General features: G+C 51.2%; 1 protein-coding gene across 8 annotated transcripts in view; it reads right to left on the minus strand.

Annotated features, from left to right (window-relative positions):
- The window catches only part of TSPAN18 (tetraspanin 18), a 179,784-nt gene that overhangs the window by 51,971 nt on the left and 106,612 nt on the right, over positions 1–21,201 (minus strand). For 7 of the 8 annotated variants that reach the window (XM_019659967.1, XM_019659958.1, XM_019659961.1 and 4 more), the window contains one exon: positions 8,706–8,847. The exons of the other annotated variant lie outside the window; for it this stretch is intronic. The gene's annotated coding sequence lies outside the window, so the exon portion shown is untranslated. The remainder of the gene's footprint in view (positions 1–8,705; positions 8,848–21,201) is intronic. 8 annotated transcript variants of the gene reach the window in all.

The raw sequence follows: 21,201 nt of genomic DNA on the forward strand, positions 1-21,201 counted from the left end.
CCCCAATTCCCCAGCACTGTTCCCATCCCCCCAATTCCCCAATAAAAAAATAAAATAAAAAAAAATCCAAGTTCCCAATCCATGCTGATGCTGCCAGTCTAAGGACCACATTTGAGAAGCGCTCGTTAAACCCTAAGCCCTTTGGGGTCCATCTTGTATGATTTTTCACCTCTGGTCTCTGAAAGAATCTGGCCCATAGCTGGTGCTCAATAAACACGTGAATGAAAGGTATTGATTCATTTGTTGTAGCTGAAGTGGGTGGCAGTAGAATTTACCGAGATGATCTTTTTTTATTAGTTTGCTCCGCTGTGGGCATCCTCTTTTCTCTTTCCTAAGATGGTGGCTAAGTCATTGGGTCCTATGTCTTGGGGGCTGCTGTCACCAAGGCCAGGCACAGAGGTTGCTGGGCCTAGGAGTCTAGTCTACCATCTGGGCTTTGGAAACGTCTTGATGGGTATTAGGCTGGAGCCCATGGAGGTGGAGGGGTGGGACCCAGTGAGGGAAGGGCAGAGGCAGCAGACCTGGGGAGGGGGTTAGGGAGCATCTCTGGAGCTGGCAAGAAGAAGTAGATTTTGTGGGAGCCAAGAGCTATAGGCTCAAGTGCCCTGATCCTGGAACAGTCCTCCCAAGAGGGGACAGGACTTCAGTGGGACTATCTTGGGGTACCTGAGAGAGGCTGGGAGTCTAAACACACAAACTCCTGGCTTACCTTGCTGTGCCCAGGTTGGCATGGAGATGGCCACTGCCCACTGGCCCTCCCTGGACCCTGAGACTGGGCAAAGGGGCCCATCTGTGGGGTCCTGAGTGGACTGAAGTCCAGTAGCCTCCCCACAGTGTTCTGGGTCACATAAAGGCTACTAAGACTCCTACATGATCCTACGGATCAAGACTGCTTCTGCCCCAACATGACAGAGATCGAATGTCCTTCAAATGGGCAGAAGGAGCTCGGTGACAGGTCAAGTCTGATCTAGAGAAATAAAGGCCGAAGGCACCTCTTGCCCCCTGGCGTTGGTAAAACTCAAGCCTGCTTCAAGTCCATTAGCACCGCTAATGCACTGGGCTGTGTGCTGGGCCCCAGCCTCCTCCTATGAGGGAAGGAGTGTGGCAGCAGAGGGCACAGGTGTGGACATGCAGATTGTCAGAAGGCGGACAGGAAGGAGTGATCGTCCTGCCAGGAGCATGGAAGCTTGGAGCCCTGGGCTCCACGACAAAAGAGGGCACCTGGGCATGTGGCCAGACACTGTTTGTGAGCCTGTCCAAAATGTGGCATAACTCAGGCCACCCCCAGGATTCCAGGATACAGCACTGGGGACCCTTAAGACTTGGAGCAAACCGGAGCCAGAAATAACAGGTTTCCCTGAGGTCACAGGCCACCCCTGGCTCCAGCGGGACCATTGGGACACCGGCCTCAGGACTTTGAACCTGGATGGCAATTCAACACAACAGCTGCCTGCCCACTGTTCCCTCTTGACTATGCACCTGTCCCCTGCCCTGAAGGAGGAAAATTCCAGACTTAGAAAGCTCCACATTCAAAGAGAATGTTGCTGCTTTTGCAAAGCAGTCTGCAAAAATCTGGGAGAGAGAAGTTTATGCAACAAATAGCTAAAGGGGTCATTAAACATACTGTCATCATCCTTTCTTGAGCATTTGCCATGTGCTCGGAGCCCTGATTCTTGTTTTAGCACCCATTATTTAATCTAATGCTCATCACAGCCCTATGAGTTGGGTGCTATTAGTGCTATCAATGCCTAGATGAGAAAATAGAATCTGAGAGAGAGAGTAAATCACATGCCCAAGGTCACCCAGCCTAGGAGCTGGGGTCTGAATTCTCGAGTCTGACAGCAAGCTCTCATCCTTAGATCAGGGCACACACCACATTACCTCCCGCAATTGAAATGAGAAACTGACAAGTTCAAAAGCCATTTGTTTTGTGTTCGCTCCATGACTTGAAAACCACCGATTGGACACAGGAGCCAAAATCTAATTGTCACCGGAAAACAAGCTCAGAGCCTGGTGTCTCCAACCACCTTGGAAACTTGGACCAAGGCTAGGAAAGCCTCTGTTACAGTGAATCCACCGTAATCCGGCCACCTGTCCATCCATTCACCGACCACGGACTGAAGCCCCCGCGTGCCAGGCTCTGCGCTGGATGCTGGCGACTACAGAGGGTGAGATGCTCTCAGCCATCAGGAAAGCACCAGATAGGCACAAGGCACATTGGATCCCTCAGCAGCTTCTAATTTGCAGGCTTTTGGCCCTGCAGCAATATCCCAAACTCCTTGCAATTGGGGATCCAAACAGGCATTAAAGGGAGTGAGCATGAAACAGCCCTGTAATCGAGGCCCCGTGGCAAGCCATTCACCCCCTCCAAAATACTTCAGTTTGCACAATGCTGACCCAGAACTTGGCAATCCAATCTATCTCTTCGGTTGTTCCAGGTACAAGGCCAGACCAGCTCACTGTGGTGGATTTTCTGTCAGTTCAATGGGGCCTTAGCTTCAAGATGGAGAGGGAAGGGTTGGTTATGCAAAGTTGCAGGAGCCATGGAAGGCAGGGCTGGGATTTCTACCCAGGGCTCCAGCCTGCAGACCTGAGCATATTCATCATGCTTGGTTTGAAGTCCTTAGGCCAGTGATATCTGTGGGGCCAGCTGGAGGGCAGAGGCTGCCCCAAAGTCAGCCTGAGCCGTGGGGAGCAGGCAGCTTGGGTATCCCGTTCAACAGGACCCCATGAACCTTTCAGAGTCCCAGGCACCCAGCAAGTGCTCAATAAATACCTGATGAATGAATGAATAAATGTGATTGTGAGGAAGATGCTGTACCCCCATTTGGAGATGGGAGGGGTGTGGCTCTTGGCCCCATCAATGAATTTTGGGGGGCATGAACTTAGGCTGCTCTACAGGGACCCATGCACCAACGACTGCATTGGGGATTCCTCCCACAGAGTTACAAAGCTGAAAATATAATAACACCAACAGCATCAGTGCTTATCACAAGGTACTGACCCTCTGGCAAGAGCACTGTGAAGCGCTTTATCTCACTGTTCGTCTCATTTAATGTTCACATCAGTATTGTGAGATATGTCATGTTATTATCCCTAATTTACAGAGGAGAAAGCTGAGGCTCAGAGGTCCATGGTCATACCAGCAGAGCTGGAAACTGAACCCAGGTCTGACTTGGAATAGAAAGCTTAACGCTAGAAGGGGCCTCACCCTTTGCTTTACAGACAACAAACTATAGGACAGGGAGGCTAAGGACATCAGCAGCAGAGCTGGGGTAAGACCCGAGTCTCCTGATTTCCAGCTGAGGGTCCACCTGGAGGCCTGCTGCTTGGGAAACTGGAAGTGAATGTGCTTTCTAAGTTCTGTAAAGAACCTCGGAGACGCGAGTGGAGCGTCAACTACTCTTGGTCCCTGTGCAGCACCTTCTCTTCTAAAGCCCCTCTTCCCCCCAAAATTCCATTTCCTGAGGATGGAGGGGAAAACAAGGAAAAATGGAAGAGCTACTTAACTCCAAACCTGTGCTGTGGTTTAAGGCAACCTTGAAGATGGCCACAGGCCTGCATGGCCAAGCCTGGAGGCCTGCACGGAAGAGGCTGACTGCCTTCCTCTCACTTCCTGTCGGACACAGTATTCCAAGCTCCACGGTCCCAGCTCCAGGCCCTTGCTCTCACTGTTTCTTCCTCCTGGGATGCCCTTCCCAGCATCCTCACCTGTCCCGTATCCCACCCTGTTTCAAAGCCCCTTCAAATGCACCATGTTCCCTGATCTTCTACCATCATCACCACCCAGAAGTGGTCTCTCAATCTGATCTTGGAAGCCCCAAGTCTTCTTTTACATCTCTGCTCTGAACCCTCTCATTCTCCACCTTGGCTGACAGGGATTTACTTTCATGTCTGTCTCCCTTTCAACAGGCCAGGGGCCCCTGGAGGGGGCCTCTTAGCGCTGACCCCTGAGGTGCTGCTGAATGAACGGAGAAGGACTGGGAATGGGGGTTGGCTTACCTGTTGCTCACCTGTGCACATCCCCAGCCGGGTTTGCATAGAGATCTCTAACCATGGCCTTTCTTCCCTCTCCAGGACCCATCACAAGCTGCACCTTATACTCTGTCCTAGATGGTGAGGACCAAGTCATTCTAGAAGGGACCACAGTGGTCTAGAGATCATCTCTGCCGATCATTCATAAGTGGGGACTTTAAAAAATAGTGTGGAAAGTAACCAACACCCACCCAGTCTGACTATGGTTTGGCACTGAACGGCACGCTGGACAAGAGGTTGGGGGCAAGACATGCACAGGAAGTGTCCTGCCCTCAGCAGATCTTCCAGGAGAGAAGGCAGGGGACACCCCCCCCCCCATTCCCAGCTAAAGGAATGGCGTCTGGCATAAGGTAAGAACTCAACAGCCACTGGCTGAACAAATGAATTACTACTCATTGCCCTGCAAGCACTGAGCACACCATATAAGGCAGCGTGATGCTGAATGCTGAGCCGTCTGCGTGGTGAGTCAGGGCTGCAGAATCCACAGGCAAGAGAGATTCAGAGAGAGAGAGAGAAAGAGAGGAGGGAGGACTAGTGAAGGGCCAGGAGGTTTGTGGTTGACCAAAATCAAGCAAAGGACAGATCTTAAAAAGCACTTGGCCACAGTGGCCTGGGAGGCAGCAGTATATACTGTGGTTTTCCATCTTATTTTCTGCAGAGCAATCTTTTTTCAAATGAAATCATACACCGCACCCTAAAGACAGAACAGAGCTGCCGCAGCGGATATCGGCTGGGACTGCGAGGCTGGCCTGCTCACCTATGCCCTGGAACCCCACACAGGCCCTGGGGCCCCTCGAGCATGGGTCTCCTGCTCAGTCAGAGACTGCCTCCTCTCTTCCCCCTTCCCTCTGAGAAGCCTCAGGAAGGCGGTGGCTGAGGGGAGGCTGTGGTCACTCCTCTGGGAAGGGGGCGGGTCTTCTGGGAGGCCACCTATGGCACGTAAATGCTAATGTAGCTCAGGGAACGTTCCTAAGAGATAAGGCGATAGAGGTGAGGGTGGGAATGGGGGTGAATGGAAAAAGGAAAAGGTCCTTCGAGCAAGTGGAGGGAAACCCAAGGCAGCCAGGTATGGGGTGGGTGAGATGGTAGGGTAGTTGCTAAGGAGCACAGAGATTTCAATATGGGAAGGACTTTCGGGGGCCAATCCTTTTGAAAAGTGAAGCCCCACCTGCAGATACATCGTGTGTGTGCACGCTCGTGTATATACACGCATAAATCAAGCTTTCAGATACCAGATCCACTGAAACTGAGGTGCAACTGTCAAAGGCTGTCCCTGGTGCTGTAAGCCACAGGGAGGACCTGTTTGGGACAAACCAGCCATCCTGCTTACTACATGCCCGCCACCCCCTACCCTGGCACCAATAGGGAGCATCTGTTTTTTTGTCTGCCTAGCATTCCCTCCTACTTCTGAAAATGGCACCTGGGGTTTCCCTTTGGGGTACCAGCCCTCTCACACTTTCAAGCCTACTCTCCCAACACACAACACACACACCCTCACCACCCACCACCCAGCACTGAGCTAGTCTGGCCAATCAGCCTATTCTCTCCCCTTGGTTTCAGTGATTGGTCAGAAGTGGTCATGTGACCCAAGCCCAGCCAATACGCTTCAACTCTGGGACTTTTGTTGGAACTCCTGGGAAGAAATTCTCCCTCCATTGGATTTGACATGAGCAGGATGTCAGTCTGGAGCAGCTGTTCAGTGCCCCACTGCCACGTGGGGAGTGCCTGTTGGGGACGCAGCCCACGGGAAGGAAGCAGAGGGCACAGACATGGGCACCATTTGAGCCTTAGATTTAGCCCTGCCTTGGACACCAATAAACAGGCTGCAAATTGCCAACATAGTGGAAACCGATGAAAAGCCAATAAGTTGCCTGTCTTGCTTAATCGGGTTTGAGTTGAGTATTGACTGACTCCCGACTGATGCATCTGACCTCAGTTCAGCCTTTACCCAGCCTCTCATCACCCCCATCTCCCCTGTAGCCAGCCTTCACTTCTGGCTGCTCACTGGGTCTTACTGACCTCGGCAGCAGCTTTAACCTTCCCCTCAAACCCTAGAACTGGGCACAGGGCAGCAGCCTGTGCCCCAGCCTTCCCAGCTGTCTGGCTCCTCCTAGGGTTGTGTTTTGGCTAATCAGGTGGGACGCCTCCAGCCTTGGCTCAACCACTCCCTCTGCCCCACCTCTCACGGTCCTGCCTCTTTGACCTTTGGTCCTGCTGAGGCAGACAGATACCAAACACTGAATGAGGCTCTGGGATCCAGCCCCCCTCCAGCTTAGGGCAGAAAGAGTCCCCCCAGGGCGTTGGTCCTGTCTCAGAGAGGCCTGCCATGGGAGAGGCTAATAGCAGGAAGATACTGGGCTCAGGTGTCAAGCAGGCCCAGAAGGCTTCCTGGGTCTCTTACCTGCTGTACCACCATGAGCAAGTTGCCCTCTCTAAGTTTCATAATCCACACTTTTAAAATGGGGCTCACACCACTACACACCTAATAGAAGGACAAAAATCCACAAAAATGGCAGCGCCAATTGCTGACACGGATGCTGAGAAGCAGGAATGCCCACTCATTCCTGGTGGGAATGCAAAGGGGGTATGTGTGGCCACTTTAGAAGACAGCTTGGCAGTAAAAAATCTAAAATGCTCTTACCATACATTTCATTAGTTATGGTCCCAGGTATTTACCCAAAAGGTTAAGGCTTACGTCCACATAAAAGCCTGCATGTGAATGTTTATAGCTGCTTTATTCATAATCACCCCGAACTGGAAGCAACCAAGGTGTCCTTAATAGGTGAATGGATAAACAAACTGTGGCACACCCAATGGAATACTATTCAGCGATAAAAAGGAGATATCAAGCCATGAAAAGAAATGGAGGCACTTTAAATGCATATTGTTAAGTGAAAGAAGCCAATCTGAAAAGGCTATATACGGAGTGATTTCAATTATATGACACTCTGGAAAAGGCAAAACTATGGAAGCAGTTAAAAGATCACTGGTTGGGCCGGCCGAGTGGCGTGATGGTTAAGAACTGGCTTGGGATGCCAGAGGGCCCCGGTTCGGATCCCACGTTTGAGGGCCAGTGACACTGCCCTCCACAGCTAAGATGCTGAACAACAGCTCAACCTGGAGCTGGGCTGCTGTGAGTCGCTGGCGACGGCAGGCTGCAGCCCCTGCTGTAGTGGGTTGCCATGGGCTACCGTATGTAGCCAGCAGCCAGCATGAGCGGCCGTCCAGAAGCCGGCGACTGGTGTGCCTCGCCCGGGAAGAGCGCAATGATGGTGCCAACTTGGGCCAGTGAAGCAGTGTCCTCCACAACTAGACTGAAAGACCAAAACGACAGCAACTTGTCTGTTCCCCTTCCCCCAATTCCCCAGCACTGTTGCCATCCTCCCAATTCCCCAATAAAAATCTTAAAAAAAAAAAAAAGATCACTGGTTATGAGGGAGAAGAAAGGGAGGGAGGATGAAAAAAAGGTGGGTGGAGGGCCGGCCGAGTGGCTCAGTTGGTTAAGAGCTCGCTCAAGAGTTTGAGCTCTGAGCAACAGCGGTTCAATTCCCGGCCCGAGCTGAGCTGCCAACAGGTGGCAGGACGGCTCAGCTAAAGAAAAAAAAAAAAGGGAGGTGGTGGATCATCTTGTCTGGCAAAGTGGAGGGTCCCCAAAATCCATTTTCCTCTTCTTCCATTGAAATAGAATTGTAATTGGGAAGATGGCCACCCAGAATAAAGACTCTAATTTCTAGCTTCACTTGCAGCCAGGTGTGTCATATATGTATGTACATTCCAGCCAGTGGGACATGAATGGAAATGATGGATGTGCCCTCTTAAAGGAAGGGGCGCCCTCTCCTTTTCTGATTTTCCCTTCTTGCTCAGTAGAATGGAGAGACTGACATGGGCCATCATGGGTCATGTAGACAAGCGATGATAGAGCCACAGAACAGAAGGAACTTGAGTCCCTAATGTTTCTGTGTAGAAGAATCCCTTTAGCTCAGAATTTTTCTTAGAGAAAAATCAACCACACTTTTGTTTAAGGAGCTGTTGCTTTTGTCAAACATGACCAAACCCATATTCTGACTCATGCAAGGACCTTCAAGAATTGTTCTGAGGGTTCTGCATAATATAGGTAAAGCAGCTTCACACATTCATTCATTCCTTCAACAAATAATGTCCAGTTTGCTCTACTGGGATCTGGGGATTTAACTAAGAACAAGACAGATAAGCCTCTGCCCTTGCGGAGTCCACATTCTAGCGCAAATGTGAACTCCATCAATGTGAGAAGGAACTAATTACAAATTGTCATGGGTGCAGGCCTACTATTAGTCACAGCTAATGTTTATTGGGTTCTGAGCTTACTATGTGTCCATCCTGCTCTAAGCCCTTTTCATAGATGACCTTATTTCATCTTTACTACACACTGAAAAGGTGGGTGCGATTGTTTCCTTGTTTGACTGACGAGGAAGCTGAGACACAGAAAGGCTGAGGAACCTGCTCAAATCCTGGTGGATCCAGGATTTGAACCCAGGTCTGTTGGACTTTAGAGCTTTAATCACTGGGCTCTCCTGCTAATGATCATGAAAATGCACTGTGATAAAGAATGATAAGTTGCCCTACTGACAGTTACAATCAGCAACAACAAAAGCAGTATAAAACCTGTGCTGAACAAGCATGAACTCCCTTACCTGGGTGGCCAGCGTTGGGAGGTCTGGAAAAGGTATGTGCCCACGTTTCTAGGAGCCAAATTCAAAGAGTTCAACTTGCTCTGGGGACAGAGTCAGAAGCTCTTGCCACTGGAAGCTTGGGACTGTCCCGGAGGGTGTCCACCTGTTCAAAGACAAGCAGAACCAGTCAGGACTGCCTCGTTGGGGGAGATCTCACCCGCCTGAGGTCTCTTCGTTTTGTTTGAAATGCTCTCTGGTCCCCGAGGAGGCAGTGTGACAAAGCAAAGACGACAGAAGCCTGGGGTTACACATCAGGATTGGTGAGACAACATCTAGGTCTCAGCTGAACTTGCCTAGAGATGATTCTAAGATGCACAGATATGCATACGCCTGTGTGTGTACATCCCGAAAAAAAAACATAAGCATCACACCCACTGTGTCTAGCACCGTGCCCTTTGCAGAGCAGAGACGCTTGACAAATGTTTCATGGTTTGCTTTGATATAAAACATAATTTTACATTTCTGAGTCAGTGGAAACTCCGGAAGAGTTCAAGTGCATTAGAGGAAAGATCCCTCCTCATGTGCAAATGCTCCATCCAGCCAGACCAATGGCTTCATTTTACCAATGAAGTGATTGACACCCAGAAAGGGGCAGTTACTTGTCCAAAGTCACACAGCAAGTTGGTGGTAGAGTGAGGCCTAAACCCGGGGTCTCTCCTGACTCTTGGCTGGGTGCTCTCTCCAGGGGTTCACCCCCTCCTCTCTAGTTGTCAGCCTTGCAGCCCCTGAAGCAGCCCATGCGCATGGCCGGGGTCCGCTGCATGCCTGTCAGGTGGATGTTGGGACAGCCAGAATGGAGAATGGTTTCCTGGCTGTGTTCAAGCCCGGACAAGGTGCAGGAAGCAATGCCCATAGTGGTCGGGAGCTTTGGAAGCATGTGGACCCCGGCCCCAGGCTGGGGTGACCTCGTTCTAGCAATGGGACCTTGGGCAATTCAGGTCTCTTTAGAGTGTCAGTCTCCTTGTCTGTAAAACAGGGATAATGAGAGCATCTCTCTTCAATGACTGCAGGGAGTTCAACTGGCTTTCATAAGTCTGTGAGGCCCACAGCAGAGCATTTGGCACACAGCAAGAGCTCAATAAATGTTAGGGAGGTGATGCAGGGCAGGATATTGTGAGTGTCTGTGGGGGAGGCGGAGCACTGGACTGGGAGTCGCTTTGTGTCCTTGGCACATCTTTAGGCAAAAATCTCTTAATTCCAGCAATCATTTGTTTCCCCTGATCCCACTTCTCAGAGACCAGCGTGGGCCCCCAGCCCAGCACACCTGCTTTTCCCTCTGGGCTGCAAACTCCCCACAGGACCCCACAGCCCAGCCCACATTTCACCAGCCAGCAAAATGCAAATGTCATTAGCGCTCTGCAAGCTGGTGAACGCTAATGTCGCACCAGACGGCAACCAGAGCGTGAGAACTGGGGGAGGGGTGGGGATGGGATGGGTTCTCCAGGAAGGGGTGGCATTCTCCGCTTTTTCCAAAAGGGTATGGTAAAGAGATAAATAAATGGCTGCAGGAAAGAGGTGACAACGGGGGTTGTTTTAGCGGCATGCTACACAGCTGCGCCTTTCTCACCGGCTCACCATGGCCACCTGTGGTCGCTGCTTCAGTCCCTTGTAGATGACAAGCATGTGTCAGCCTCTCTGGGCCTCTTCCCCACTTGATACACTTACACACTTGATAAAGAGTCTCCTCTGGGGGACCCCAAGCCTCCATCTTTTACTTCCACCCCAGTCCACACTTGCTCCCTCAAACCTGCTGAGAAGCAGGCCACCCACCCCATTAACAGGCCCACGGGAGGGGGAGCATCCCTCCATGGAGGAGGTGGCAGCAGTGGACCCCCACAGACCCGCGGGCAGGAGGCCTGGGGTCCCCGTCCACAGCAAACTAACCTGCTGTGAGCACACAGGCATGTCCTTCCCTTTGGGAGGCCTTGGTTTCTCCACGTGCGAAAGGGCGTGTTGGAGCCACGGTCAGTCCACACAATCACTCAGGGTCAGCTCCAAAACCCAGCGCTCTAATAACTCACAGGCAGAGATGCCAATGGAAGGTCCCTCCTCTAATTTCCTTATGACCCCAGCAGGCACAGTGAGGCTTCCTGGTAGAGAGGGCAAATGTGTGTGGGTGGAGATGAGGGCAGGGTGATGTGGGCAGCGGGACCAGGGTGAGCAAAGACACAGAGATAGCCAAGCGGGGGGCCTCGAGCCAAGGCCACCCGGACAGGTGGAGTGGGAAGCGAGATGGAAACGTCCCGTGGTCAGTGCTTACCACGTCTTTCCCTGTTTAACCCTAACAGTGCTTTCATCCCCATTTGATTGATGAGATACTGAGGCTTAGACAGGTGAAGTAACGCAGCAGCCACACGGCTGTTACATAACACAGATTGGGTTTGAACCCAATGTAATGTAAGAGCAGAAGCTCTTGATCACTGTGGGGTGCCGCCATCTAGACTGTTTAAAATAGAACGTGAACTAGAGAAATTCAGGAGTGTGTCATAAATGCATGCTGATGAGCTCCCTGGCACATGGGGGCGGGCGACACTGTGTGTGTGTGTGTGTGTGTGTGCGCGCGCGTGAGTGCATGCACGGAACGGGGGCGATCAGAGTGTGAATGTGTGTACGTTATAAATGTGTGTGTGTGTCACTGCCAAAGGAAGCTACTTCCCTGGGTCCAGGCCCAGAGATGCCGGATGGGGAGGACGTGCTTGAGTGGCCGACAGGGCCGAGGAGAGGACAGTCAGAAGACCCTGGCCATCCCGCCGCGGCCCAGGAAGCTCTGCTCTTCAGCTGGGAGCTGGGCTTGTCCTCACAGGTCCTGCCATATGGGCATGGCCTGCGTCACCTGTCCCTGGATCTCACACTCCCAAAGGCTGAACGCACCACTACCCAGGAGAGAGGCACGTCCTGCCCTCAGCCTGGCAACGTCCTTGGCTCAGTCTCCTCTGTGGTCCCTCAGGCTGCCTGCCCCAGCTGGGGGGAACAGGTCCTGCAGATCAAGCTCCGCATAGACACAGGCTGCTGTGAGGGTAGGGAGGCCAGTAAGCGACGGGCCATACTGGCTGGGGAGATAGAGACAAGGTAACTGAGGGTCAGCCAGACCTGTATTCCAGCCCAGGCCCTGTCACTAGCCACTGGCTGTGTGATTCAGGCATGCAACCCACCTCTCTGAGCCTCAGTAGAACCTCACAGAACTGCGGAGATGACAAGCTAATGGAAAGTACATGCAAACTGTAATGTGCTGGGTCTATGACACAGCTGCGGTTCTAATCCCAGTGGTCCAGATAACCCAGGAAGTAGTAGAGAGCTACTCAGGAGCTTCGACTGAGAATCCGGCCAATGCCTTTATGTAAATACGGCCCTCTCTCCCCTCCTCTGGTGTCTAGTTTTCTTTGTCACAATTCGCTATTAACATCATAGCTGGATTTTCATCTGCCATAAACCAGAGGCCATTCAAGCAGTAGTGAGCTGAGCAAAGGGGGCCCAGGATAGGTAAGTTTTGATGGGAGGAGAGAGGAAAATGGGTTTATATTTGAGTCACTGACCAAGAAGGAATGTGACAATTCTAGGAAGACAGAAGGAAACTTGTAGAGGCGTCGGAGGCAGAGCTGTTGAGAATTAATAGAACCTGGACAAAGTCTTCCCCTAAATTTGCACTGGGCTGGCCCTGAACGCCACAGAGAAGACACAGGCGTTCTGTTTCCTGGAGGCCACAGGCGATATGAGCATTGGCTCATTGGGTGAGCGTTAATTCAACATGTGCTGTGTACCTGGGCCTCTGGGGATGCCAGAGATGAGTGAGGCACAGACTACACCTTCAAAGGAGCTCACTGTTATGAGGAAGAGAAGGCAATGGCTTTGTCTTCATAGTTCAAGGTGGCTAACGAGGGCTCCTCACAATGCTCGGAGTTCAGAGGAGGGAGGGGCCCTTTCCTCCTTGAGCCCCAGCGAAGGCTTCCTGGAAGAGGGGGCAGATTTGAATGTATGGAGGGGAGAGGAAGGCACTGTGGGCAGAGGGACCAGGGTGAGCAGAGGCATGGCGGTACCCTAGTGTGGCATGGGTATTCAGGACTATGAGCCAGGGGCAGAATGGGAAATGAAACAGGAAGGGAAGGCAGGGGCTGAATGGTGAAGGCCCTTGAATGCCAGGCTAAGGATGATGAACTTAATCTGCAGGCAATGGGGAGACACCCAAGGTCATAGAGCATAGGTGTGCTCCAGGTAGATGAAAAGCAGGAGGGAGCCCAGGCAAGTGGAAACAAAGGATGAGAGGATGAAAGGAAGATGCGCAGGGCCTGGTGGTGGTGGGAGAGTAAAGGGATGATGGGGTGGGGGACCCCAAATTGGCAGGCTTGGGGGAAGGGAGACAGGTGTAGGAGGAAAGATGACCATTGCACTTAGACATCTTGGGTTTGCAACCCAGTTCTGCCACCATTACCAACTGTGTGGCCTCAGGCAGGTCATTTAACCTCTCTAGGCCTAAGTTTCCTCCCCTATAAAGTAAAAAAAATAAAGCCCCTTTTGTAGGGATGTAGAATTCAACCAGATAACATATGAGAAGCACTTTGAACACAGTGAGTGTTGGATTGTTGCTTTCTAAAATTTAAGCATTTATTGCTTTTACTAATTAGTGGTGCACTTCCCTATTAAAAAGAAGGACACCAAAGCTCAAGGTCAAATGGCTGGCTGGAATTGGCCATGCTGGGCCTCGAATCACAGGAGAAGCAAGTTATGAGCAAATAAACCTGGGATGACTCAGAGAAGAGTCTTGATTTTAAAATATTGCTCAAGAAAAGGGCTGTTTTATGACTTTTGCACTGTGTGCTTATTAAATCCAAGCTATAAATGTGAACTAATAAGTAAAATGAGTTAAGTTAATGAAAAAAATCAACCTTCAGGATGGAACCATATTACCTAATGGCAGTCCATAAACATAAACATAAAAATTTAAAATACAAGAATGAATTGCAATGCCCAGAAGCTCGAGGATTCTGCAATTTCTCTGTGAGAAATAAAAGCTATTGATTTTAGCTTAGGTTCTCATCGCTCATGAGTGAGTCTTTGAGAAGTCATAAAGGAAGGAATTATGTCTGATTGTTTACTCACTAAGGATCGGATGTATTGAATTTAAATTGTCTCCAATTCCTAATTAGTACAAACCAAATTAGAATCCGAGCATGGCAGATCTGAAAAGGCCTTTGGAGGCCTCTGAGCTTCGTTTTCTTTCTTTGTTTGATAGACCTGGAACCCGAGGGACAGAGAAGGAGAGTAACTTGCCCAAGATCACACAGCAAGTGGGGTACGATTCGAGCTATTGTATAACCAGGGCTCCTGGCTCCCAGGTCAGTGTCCTGCTCTGCAGCCTGTGGGATCAGATCATTAAGTCCAGGCCTAATGGGTGTGCTGGGGTGCTACCTGGGCCTGAGAGGTGGCTCCTACAATAACTTTCTTTCCCGGTTGCTAGGAAAAAGTAACCTGCCCAAGAAAGGGCCCTCGAAGTCTAACACTGATAGCACAGTGAGTTCTAAGACATGTTAGCATATTGTCAGCTAAGGAGCGCTGAGGCCCTGGGCCAACCTACTGAGCCAAGCAGCTCAGTTGGGATGGAGATACATGCGGCGGGGGCGGGGAAGGACCTGTTCTGAGAGGGGCCTCAGGGTGGTACAGTCCCAAGGCCAGGTCAGTTCCTCCCCATGTCCCAGCGGAGGGCGGGGACACAAAGGCCTTAATCTATGGTGGGGACCGGAGCAGCCTCAACTCAGCCAGGGGCTCGCGCAAGCTCGCTCACGCTCTCTCTCTCTCTCTCCTCTCTCTCCTCTCTCTCTCTCTCTCTCTCTCTCTCTCTCTCTCTCTCTCTCACCACAGCGACCAAGGAGCTGTGCATGTGACACAGGCACGCATGCGTATGTGTGTGTATGTTAAGCTTCAGCCTGTACATGATTATGAAGCAGATGTTTAATTACTACCTGCGTGTTATTAATCAACACGATTAATACACAACCCATACCACATAATTACTTAGCAATTACACCAAAACGAAATATTTTACTGCTGATGGTTTGCTAATTACCCGGCCTTGCCAAAGGACAGGTATAATGGGCAGCGATTTTTCTACCTTCCTCTCCTTCCTTTTCTGCCTCCCCTGCCCTCTCATTAATCTTCTGGGCGGATATCCCACCACACAGACTGGGGGGAGCCCAGGCAGGCTGCTGGCCTCCTCCCCGAGGTGATGTATCTGCACTCACATTGGTTTTTATGGGAACCCTAAATCGTCCTGCCCTCACCTCTCAGCTCTCCAGCTTGGAAAAGCATGTCCTTTCCGGAGTAAAGCTGGTCTCTTGTAGTCCTGTGATGGAGACGCAGTGTGTGGCTGGGGTTACGTAGGAAAGCCCTGTCCACAGCTGCCTGGCGTTGAAGCCTAGCTATGTGCTTACTGGCTGCGGGCTCTATGTCAGGTTAACTATGCCTCCGTCTCACCATGTGTAAGACGGAGATGATAATAGTAATTACCTCAGGGGTTTCTTGTGAGTATTTAATAAGACAGAATATATAAAGCACCACAGTGCCTGGCACAGAGTAAGGCTTTGGTAATACCAGTATAACTATTATTATTATTTACCCAGAAATGGCCCCTCCAGGAATCTTCCCAATCACAGAGTCTCCCAAACATTCAGGTTTTTGGATTCCTCTCTTCCTCCTTTCCCCCAACAGCTCAGTCCCAATACCTGGAAACATCCTACCTCGGCCCCTCCCCTCTGCCTGTCGTCTCCACCGTCTTCCCTAATCTAAGCCTTCATCCTCTTCACATGTGGCTCACAGCCACAGCCTCCACACAGTCTCCCTACTGCCCACCCGTGCCCCCCGTCCATCCTTCAGTAGGCCAGGAGATAGAGCTTCAGGAGTGGGGCTTGGACCATGCCACTCTCCTGCTCAACAACCTTCCGTAGCTCCCCATTGCCTACGCAGCAAGGTCCACCTCCCCTTCTGGAGTTTTAGGCCCTGGAAGATCACTAGTGCCTCAAATTCCACCTTCATTTCTTAAAGCATTAACATAAGTACCTTAGTTTTTCATGGGGGGGGGGAGGGGGGGAGGGAGGAAGGAAGGAAGGAAGAAAGTCTTGCTAGATTTTAGAGGCCTCCATGCCCACCATGCTGGGATGCCCAGAGCATTTTATAAGCCTGCATATTTCCAGACTCTGGGTTTACCCTTCATTGTTCATTGCCAGACCGTTTTTGGTTCCCTCCCACTTCGCTTGACAAATGTCTTCCCTAAACCCAGCTGCATTTAAGCACAGTCGATCTTTCAGGGCACAGTAACCACATGTCTAGCTGAGCAAAGAGACCATATAAGGGCCCTCAGATGCAGGGGCCAGTATATGGTCTGCTTGAGAGGAGTGTGTAAGGGACATGGCGATAGACTCCAGCACAGACAGCACGCATTGTAGAGAGAGGGCCAAGGGTGTGTGCATGTGTGCATGGCGTGTACACATTCCCATAATAGGGCCGATGCAGCTACTTCTGACAGTGAAACAACTCTTTCAGCTACCAAAGTATCAAATAGCGTGAACCATTCGTTCAATCATTCAATAAACATAAGATTGCAGAGGAAATTCATGGAGGGGCATCGGAGACTATAGGGGTTCTGGGTTTTCCTTCTTTGTCTGAAGTTCAAGTCTTAGTCGTTGGCGCTCTGAAGCTCTCTCCCAAGAAGCTGATGAAAAGGTTTCCAGGGAGCACTGGTTCTGTTTCTCTTGCCTGAGATTTACATAAAGCTCCCTGCTCAACCACAGGGCAAGGGCACAGGGCACGTGCTCCAGGCACCAGCCTCTGGGTGACAGCAGAGGCAGGACTAGGCCTCCCCCCCACTCCATGGAAACCAGGAAGCAGGACAGCTCCAGGTAAAGGCAGGGAGGGCTGGGGTTTACTGCCTGGGTTCAGTTTGCACTCAGAGGCAGCCAGCTTGTGGCCACTCCTCTACTGGCCAGCATTCAGCTGTATATGATGGAGGCAGCTGAGGACAGACACTTCCTTCCTCTCCCCCTGGGCCTCCGTGCCCCCTCCCCCCACCAGGTTCTGGCTCTTCACTCACACATATGCACACACTCCCCCCACCACACACACACATACACACACACACGCATGCACACATGCACATGTGGCAAAATCTGGTGTTACAGTAAAATAATAAGGCCAAAGTTTTACTGTGCTGACCAAGAGGCAGGAAACCTTTGTTCACAGCTCTGGGACAGCGTTGCTGTGTGCCCTGGGTAGATCATGTGCCCTCTCTGGGCTTTTACTTTCTCCTCTTTAAAATGAGACAGGGGTATTCAATGATCTTCAACCCTTGAGTGAAAGGAAGGGGCTCAGTCCCCGCAGATGGGTAAAGGAGAGGTGAAGAGGAATCTGAAGAGCCCAGGGGTCCCTGTGATGGAATGACCTGTGCCTGGAAGAAAGCCAGCTGGGTGTCTACTGGAGCAAGAATTGGGGTCTCCTGCACCTTGCCTCATCGGTGGGTGAAGCTGAATTCAAATGTCCACCACTTGTTATGTGACTTTGGAAGCCTTATGGGAACCTCTCTGAGCCTCAGTTTCCTCATCTGTAAAATGGGGACAATGACACGTCTCATTCACAGTGTGAAATGAGAAGGCACAGGAGCTTGCCCAGCATGGTGTCTGCCCCCAAGTGAGCCTCAGTAAGTGGAAGCTATTATCAGCATTATAGCTCCGCCCACATTCTGAGGAACCTCCAACCAGGCAGCTCACTCACCCCTCTGTGCTAACCTCAGGCCGGCAGGGACCCTGGAAAGTGGATTATCTTCATCCTGGTCCTGACTGGGACCTGGCAGCCACAGCCCTGAAGGGGGCCCTGCCTGACAGTATCCCAGCCACACATGGACACTGTTCCGAAGTGTTCACATTGTTAAGAGACACAACAGGCCCAAAATGGAGTCACTTGTGCTAAGCCCCACTTCAGCAAACCAAGGCGAAATACAAAACCTAACTGCAGTTTCAGCCTCTCCCAGAAATGTAATCTTAACCAGTCAGTCTGCAATTTCCTGGTCAGCACTAGTGAGGTAACCCCCAAAGACCCCTTCCATCTCACGAAGGAGAGTGACCTAACTCTGAAACCATCCACTCTCTGCTAGAAATTTCCTTTTCCCACTCCCTTCTGCCTATGAAAGCCTGCCATTTTGTACAGCTCCTGGAAGCGCCTTTTTATTTGCTGGATGGGATGCTACCAAATTCATGAATCATTGAATAAAGCCAGTTAGATCTTTCAGTTTACTCAGTTGAATTTTGTTTTTTAACAACATCGGTCCTCTGGATGAACAGTGGCCATTGCTTGGAGCCGTGAGAAAAGGAACCTGGCATGAGGGGTTATAATCTCACCCGCTATGTGTTATTTATTTATTTTTTTTACAAGCAAAGTGTATCCGTGTATCCTTACTAAATAACAATGGGAATAAATTAATCATTTGGAGTTAAACACCTCTGGGGAAATCCCAGGCCTTGGCTGAACCAATGCTAACGACTCCAGCTGTGTTTCTCATTCCTGGAGGAAAGGAGGCCAGAGAGCACAGTGCTTTCTCCTCCCTCTCGGCCCTGGGGACAGGGGTTAAGAGGAATCACAAAGTCCGTCTCCTGCCTATAGGGGGAAGGAGACCACGTGAGGCCAGGCCTGGCAGGAGAGGCCCTATTCTGGGGTGGTCTCCACGCAGAAGGTGAGAGCAAGGAGCCTGACTCTACCCACCCCTGGGTGCTGAGGGCCTACTGTGCGCCAGGCCCAGTGGAGCTGCTGTCCACAGGGCATGTGATGCATCCTCCCATAGACCCTGTGCAGAAGGGAGCGCTAAACAGAGACCCCGAGAGGTTGATGATCCCAGTAAGTGGCAGAAGGAAGTTTCACACGTAGGTCTGTCAGGTGCCACGGCCAATGTTTCCTTCCTGATTCCAAAGTTAGGAATTAGGGGGTATGCCGGTGCTGCACCCCGACCCTTTCCTTGGACAGTGCACCCCTCTCCTAACCATGGCAGCGCTGGCTGCTAAAGGCTCCACCTGCACCTTCTCTGGGGGGACTGCTGGCTCCTGGCTGTTTGGAGCCACATCACTTAGAGATGTCTGGGAGGCCACAACCCACGTACCACCCCCCCAAGCGTAGCCGGTGGCCCCGAAAGAAAATGCTGGGCACAAACTCCATGATGCCATTCACGCGCCAAAGCTCTCCATAGGATCCCAATGAGACAGGACTGCCCTTGAACCCCGCAGTTGCGTGGCTTCCTCCTTTGCCTTATCCTGCCTACCCCTTGCTGGTGTGCAGACCTCTTCCAAGAATCCTCCTTCGATAATTCGCTTGCACAACCATCCCCATGCAGGTTCTGCTGTTAGGGAACCCAACCTAAGACACGGGGTGCTAGTAAAGGAGACAGACATGGTTCCTGCAGTCGGGGGGCGGGGGCTCAACGCCCAGCGGGAGTCAAGCCTGAGACACAGACCGACCATGATTCAGTCCCTTTGACCAGGACCATTCCCCACCCCCCAACCCCACCCAATATCAAGAATTTACTGTACGTTGTGCAACCCGCTCTCCTTCCTGATTTCGCTGAATACCAACAGTAACCCGTCAATAGGGTTTGTTATCTCCCGTTCTACAGATGAAGAAGCTGAGGCTCAGAGAGATTCTAATTTGCCCAAGGTCGCTGGCAACTCCTACACGGCCATGCTTGGATAGGAACTCAGTTCTGCCTGACCACTGGGCCCCACCACCTGTGTCCCACTAACAAAGGGGACCAGACTATAGCTGTAGAGATGGCAGGGTGGGACAGTCTAGTGGCTAGGGTCATCCCTGGGCAAAGCTCGCTGTCCCCCTCTGCCACCTCGTGCCATTCCTAGACCACGTGGCTCAGGAGACCACAGCTTGGGGGAAGCAATTCCAACGGAAGGGAGGGAGGGAGACTCACCGGTGACCTGACTGCCCCCCCTGGCACCCGTCTGGCCCCTCCCCATATTGCAAACCTGGGGCTCTCTCCTTTTCCAATGATTCTCAACCACGCTGGCTCCATTCCCACCCCCACTCCAAATTTCTGTTATGTCACAGACTTTGCGGCTCAGTCAGGCGGGTAACAGGCAGAGAATGGGAATTTTTACCTGTTAATTTGGTTTCTGAACCCCTGCTGCTTGCCAAGCCTGAACAGCTCCGAGATAGGCTCTGAAAGGAGGAGGGGAGAGAGAGAGGCAAGCAGCAAATGGGGGACAACTACACTGGCAGTTGCTGAGGGCTCCCCTGAGGGTGAGAGCTGCCCAGTGGGGCTGAAGGGTCAGCCTCCCTGGACCCAAGAGCAGGAAAGAGACCTGGTTCTCAGGTCAGCAGCCACCTGCTCACTCTGCCCCATCCCTCAGAGACAGAACCCTCTGCTCAGGGTCAGAGCTGAGCCCAGCCAGACACAGGGGACCCCTGCCCCCTCACTCTTCCTTCCCGCAACCACCAGACTTCTTTCCTTTAGCACGGCCTCTCCCTAATGGACCTTGAGCCCCTGCCACCCTGGGCAGAGTACTTCATCTAATCCTCAAACCCTTTCCCATCCGCCCCTTATGAGGTAGCTATTGTTATCATTCCCATTCTACAGATGTAGAAACTGAGGTTCAAAAAGGTGATGTGTCCTCAACAAGGGCAGCATAGTATTACCACGTGACTCTGCAATCCCACTCCTAGGTATGTACCCCGAACACCTGAAACAGGGATTAAATGGATACCTGTTGCTCAGAGCAGCACTGTTCACTGAAGCCAAAAGGTGGAAACAGCCCAAATGCCTGTCAACATTTGAATGGATAAACAGGCACATGTGATACAGCCAATACAACGGAATATTATTCAGCCAGAAAAAAGAAGAAGTATGGATACATGCTGTAATAGGGCTGACTCTCCAAAACATGCTAAGTGAGAGAAGCCACAAAAGGCCACGTTATATGATTCCATTTATATGAAATCTCTAGAATAGGTAGACTGATACAGACAGAAAGAAAAGTAATGATTGCCAAGGGCTCGGTGGGGGAGGAGTCTCGATACATATGGGGTGGTTTTTTTTGGGGGGGGGAAGTGTTCTGGAACTAGATAGAAGTGGTGGTTGCACAACATTGTAAATGCACTAAATGCCATTGAGGTATTTGCTTTAAAATGGCTCATTTAATTGTTATGAGAATTTCACCTCAATATTTTAAAAAAGCGGGTGGGGGAGGGGGTACGTGATGAAACTTGCTGAAGGTCAAAGTGCTGGTAAGTCAGGGGGATCCAGATTCACACTTGGTCTTGCTAACTGCAGGGCGTGCCCTTGGACATCATTCTCTGTCGCCTGTTCTCTCCCTGTTTCTGCTGTCAAAAATCCTACCCGTTATTCAAGGGCCTTGGTTAAAAGCCACCCCTGGGCCGGCTGAGTGGCTCAGTTGGTTAAGAGCTTGCTCAAGAGTTTGAGCTC

The sequence above is a fragment of the Hipposideros armiger genome, unplaced genomic scaffold (assembly GCF_001890085.2).
Source record: "Hipposideros armiger isolate ML-2016 unplaced genomic scaffold, ASM189008v1 scaffold_309, whole genome shotgun sequence".
NCBI classification, from domain to species: domain Eukaryota; kingdom Metazoa; phylum Chordata; class Mammalia; order Chiroptera; family Hipposideridae; genus Hipposideros; species Hipposideros armiger.